General features: G+C 36.7%; 1 non-coding gene across 1 annotated transcript; it reads left to right on the forward strand.

The window, feature by feature from the left end:
- Positions 1-3884: 3884 nt before the first annotated feature.
- Positions 3885-3991, forward strand: LOC128282557 (small nucleolar RNA R71). The gene has a single exon (XR_008272864.1). It is a non-coding gene; the product is annotated as a small nucleolar RNA R71 (small nucleolar RNA).
- Positions 3992-5421: the final 1430 nt, after the last annotated feature.

Raw genomic sequence — 5421 nt, forward strand, 5'->3', positions numbered from 1 at the left:
TTTTTTAAGGAAACGTACTACCACTCTAGCGTCATTAGTAGGTAGAGCTTAGGCTTCTACCCATTTGGACATGTAGTCAACTGCTACTAAGATGTATTTATTTTCGAATGAACAGAGGAATGGGCCCATGAAATCGATATCCCAAACATCAAATATTTCATAAGAAAGTATATAGTTTTGAGGCATTTCATCATGTTTAGATATGTTACCTGTCCGTTGGCATTTTTCACATAAAGTAACATACCTGATAACGTCTTTGAATAACGAAGGCCAATAAAAACATGATTCAAGTATTTTGTGTGCGGTCTTAATGCCACTATAGTGTCCTCCGGTTGGCCCTGAGTGGCAATGTTCCACTATTTTTGATATTTCTGATCCTGTAACGCATCTTCTGATGACTTGATCCGCACATCTACGAAACAGAAATGGATCTTCCAAAATGTAGTGTTTCACATCATTAAAGAATCACTTCTTTTGCTGGTGTGTTAACCCTTTTCGGAAAATGTTAGCAGCTAAAAAATTCGCGATGTCTGCAAACCAAGGTACCTCGGAGTTGGATATAGCGAAAAATTGTTCTTCAGGGAATGAATCATTTATTTCCACGTCATCTAGTTTTCTGGTATTGGATTTCTTGAGCCTGGACAGATGATCAGCTGCGAGATTTCAGCTCCTTTCTTGTCTTGAATTTCCAAGTCAAATTCCTACAATCGGAGAATCTATCGAATGAGACGAGGTTTTGCATCGGTTTTAGTTAAAAGGTACCAAAGGTCAAAATGGTCAGTGTAAACAACAAATTTAGACAATATGAGATGATCGAAATTTATCAAATGCAAAAACCACAGCTAACAACTCTTTTTCCGTAGTAGTATAGTTTTCTTGTGAGCCGTTAAGGTTTTGCTGGCGTAATAGATAGGTTGAAAATGTTTGTCTCTTCGTTGTCCCAATACTGCACCTATTGCAAAATTACTCGCATCTCACATTAGTTCAAATGACAAGTTCCAATCAGGTGCAATTATGATTGGAGCATTAATTAATTTATCCTTTAAAGTATTAAATGCTTCTAAACATTCTTGATCGAAGTTAAAAGGTATATCTTTTTCTAGCAATTTAGTCAAAGGCTTAGCTATTTTAGAAAAATCCTTAATAAATCTTCTATAAAAACCAGCATGTCCTAAAAAGCTTCTAATAGCCTTAACTGAACTAGGGGGTGGTAATTTTTCGATTGTTTCTATTTTAGATTTATCCACCTCAATCCCTTTACTAGAAATTTTATACCATAATACAATTCCTTCTTGAACCATGAAGTGACATTTCTCCCAGTTAAGTACAAGGTTTGTTTCCTCACATTTTATTAGAACTCGTTTTAAATTTTTAAGGTAGAGATGGAAAGAGTTATAGAATACCGAAAAATCATCCATGAAGACTTCCATGATATCTTCCACGAGTTCATCAAATATGGCTATCATACAGCGCTGAAAAGTGGCAGGAGGGTTACATAATCCAAACAGCATTCTACGATAAGCGAACGTACCATATGGGCATATGAATGTCGTCTTTTCTTGATCTTCATGAGCTATTGGGATTTGGAAGTAACCGGAGAGTCCATCTAGAAAGCAGTAATACATGTGTCCGGATAATCTTTCCAACATTTGGTCAATGAATGGTAAGGGGAAGTGATCTTTTCTTGTGGCATCGTTCAGTTTCCTGTAGTCTATGTAAACTCTCCACCTCGTAACTGTTCTTTTTGGGATTAATTCATTCTTCTCTTTGGTCACAATCGTCATGCCTCCTTTCTAAGGGACAACCTGCACTGGACTTACCCAAGAACTGTCAGAAATAGGATAAATAATTCCAGCATCTAGAAGTTTAATTACCTCAGCTTTTACAACTTCCTTCATGTTGGTGTTCAGACGTCGTTGAGCTTGCACACATGGTTTGTATTGATCTTCTATGAAAATCTTGTGGGTGCAGAAAGAAGGGCTGATTCCTTTATTGTCAGAAATTTTCCACGCTATGACCTTCTTATGTTCTTTTAATATTTAGATTAATTCCTCTTTCTCCTTGGGTCGCAAATTAGAAGCAATAATAACTGGTAATGTCAAATTATTTCCAAGAAATGCGTATTCTAAATGGTTTGGTAATTGTTCAAGTTCCAGTTTGGAAGGTTCCTCAATAGAGGGTTTTTCCTTAAGTTCATCGTTTATCTTAATGCCCTCATATTTTACTTGTCTTGACGAATGGTCATTAGGTTCCTCACCTGCCTCCTCGTCTTGAGCTGGATATGGTTTTGTCGTCTCCTTTTGTACAATTTCCTGAAAAGAGTCTTGAGTAATATGATCAATAGAGTCAATGAAATAACATGAATCATCCTGTTCCCTAGAGAATCGCATAGCATCGTAAATTTTAAATATCATCTCCTCGTCACCTATTCTAAGTACCAATTTACCGTCACCCACGTCAATCACCGCTCTAGCAGTGGCTAGGAATGGGCATCCTAAAATTAAGGGTACTTCCACATCTTCATCCATGTCAAGCACAACAAAATCAACAGGGAATATAAATTTATCTACTTTTACGAGTACGTCTTCTATAATACCCCTAGGATATTTAATAGATCTATCGGCTAATTGAGTACTCATCCTAGTAGGTTTAGGTTCCCTAAAACCAAGTTGTTTGAACATTTTATATGGCATCAAATTAATACTAGCGCCTAAATCAGCTAGTGCTTTTTCAACATTTAGATTACCAATTAAGCAAGGGATGGTAAAACTTCTTGGATCTTTTAGTTTGGTTGGCAGCTTGTTTTAGAGTATGGCGGAGCATTCCTCGTTGAGTTATACTGTAGATAAGTCCTCGAACTTCCTTTTGTTTGTTAGAAGCTCCTTCAAAAATTTTGCGTAGGTAGGCATCTGCGAGATGGCTTCAACAAAAGGTAAGCTGATATGTAAATGCTTAAAAAGTTCAAGAATCTTACCGAATTGTGCATCAATGCGATCTTTTTTAATTTTGCTGGATATGGAACCGGTGGTGTATATTCCTCCGGCACTTGTTTATCACTATTTTTGGGTTTTTCTTCCCTCCTTTCGCTTTCCACAGCTTCTTGTGCTAACTTCTTTTCAGATTCAGCTAACACTTTCCCACTCCTTAGTGTAACAGCTTTGACATGCTCTCTTGATTTGGTGTTAATAAGTAAATTTCCTAGTGGTTTTTCCGAGATTAGTTTGAAGAGCTGGCTTATCTGAGTTTCAAGCCCTTGGATCGATGCTTGGTGATCTTTAAGTGTTGTCTCAGTGTTCTGAAAATGAGTTTTCGATACCAAAAAAAACTTTGAGAGCATCTCTTCAAGGCTTGGTTTTTTCTCTTGTTGATAAGGTGGCTGTTGAAAACCCTAATGATTTTGTTGCTTTTGATTCCCTTGACCACCTCAGGAGAAATTTGGGTGGTTCCTCCAACCTGCATTATAAGTATTACAGTATGGGTTATTTTGAGATCTAAAGTTATTGTTACCCATATAGTTGACTTGTTCCTCTTCGGTTGTAGGATTGAAGGATTGATATTCTGTATGCACACCTCCTCCACTTGAGTCACACCTCATTACTGGATGTACTTGCGTAGAACTAAGAAAACCATCAATCTTTTTATTGAGAAGTTCTACCTGATTAGAGAGCATAGTAACTGAGTCGACGTTATAAACGCCGGTTGTTTTTGTTGGCTTAGTCCTCATGACTTGCCACTGATAGTTATTCAGTGACATCTCCTCAATAAACTCATAGGCATCTTCCGGTGTTTTATTGTTGATGGTTCCGTCAGCAGCTGCATCAACCATTTGCCGAGTTGAGAGATTCAAACCATTGTGGAATGTTTGTACTTGAAGCCAAAGTGGTATCCCATGGTGAGGGCACATTCTCAGTAAGTCCTTATATCTCTCCCATGCATCGTAAAGTGCTTCTAAATCCATTTGCACAAAAGAAGAGATATCATTACGTAATTTAGCCGTTTTAGCCGGCGGAAAGTATTTTAGTAAAAAATTTTCGGTCATTTGTTCCCAAATAGTAATTGACCCTCGTGATAACGAGTTCAACCACTGTTTAGCTTTGTTTCTCAATGAAAAGGGAAATAACCGAAGATGATGACATCATCAGAAACGCTATTGATTTTAAATGTATCGCAAAATTCCAGAAAGTTCACTAAGTGAGTGTTGGGATCTTCATCCTGCAAACCATCAAACTGAACGAATTGTTGTATCATCTGAATGGTGTTAGGTTTTAATTCAAAAGTATTTGCAGCTACAGTAGGTCTAACTATGCTAGATTCAGTTCCTGTTAAAGAAGGGTTAGCATAATCATACATAGTGCGTGGAGTAGGATTTTGATTAACCGCAATTGCGGGAGGTAGCTGATTGTTTTGGTTTTCAACCATCTCTTCGGTTGGACTTTGAGTATGGTCTTCTTGCTCGTTCTCCGTGTATCGTAAGCTGCGCTTTATTTCTCTATGGTTTCTGCGAACTGTGTGATCGATTTCTTCGTCAACAAGTAATGGTCCCGACGGGTTTCTTCTAGTCATAAACTACAAAAACCTACCAAGATAGAGAAAAAGTGAATTAATAAATAATAATAATAAAATTAAATTAAATTGCAAGAAAAATAAATGGCTAAAGTAATAAAAATTGAGCGTTCCTAATATTTTAGTTCCCCGGGAACGACGCCAAAAACTTGATCGCGTGATTCGTAACAAGTAATAAATATTTATAATGAAGATCAAACCTAAACTAACTATTATTACGACGAAAAGGCAAGCGCACCTATCGAACAATAGTATAGCATTGGCAAGACCGGGATATCGTACCCAAGGGAACCAAAAGTACTAGTAATAACTATCTTTTTATTATTTAACCTATAAATAAAGAGGGGTTGTTTATTTGTTTTAATTAACTAATTATCTAAATTAAGAACGCACAGAGAAAAGAATTGGGGAATTGCTTTTGGGAAAATTGATTGACTTGAGATAATACCTAAGGAAAAATCCACCTAGACTTTACTTGTTATTCTGGCTCCGAATCGGACGATTTATTCATTCAACTTGTTCCGTAGAAATCCCTAAGTTATGTTATTATCCCTATTCAAGACTAATAACGTCTAATCCCTAGATTGAATAACCGAGACTTTTCTCTAATTAACACTTTAGGGTTGCATTAACTCGATCTATGGATCCCCTTATTAGGTTTCACCCTAATCTAGTAAAATCTTGTCACCCTATTTCTAGGCGCGCAATCAACTCCGCTTAATTATGACAAAAGTACTCTTAGACAGGGTCTATTCCTCCTTTGAATAAGAGCATGTCTTGAATCATTATCCTGGAATATCAAAACAAGAACTAAGAACACATAATTAAGAACAAGTTAAATATTTAACATACGATTCA

This window comes from Gossypium arboreum, chromosome 1 (assembly GCF_025698485.1).
Source record: "Gossypium arboreum isolate Shixiya-1 chromosome 1, ASM2569848v2, whole genome shotgun sequence".
In the NCBI taxonomy this organism is placed as follows: domain Eukaryota; kingdom Viridiplantae; phylum Streptophyta; class Magnoliopsida; order Malvales; family Malvaceae; genus Gossypium; species Gossypium arboreum.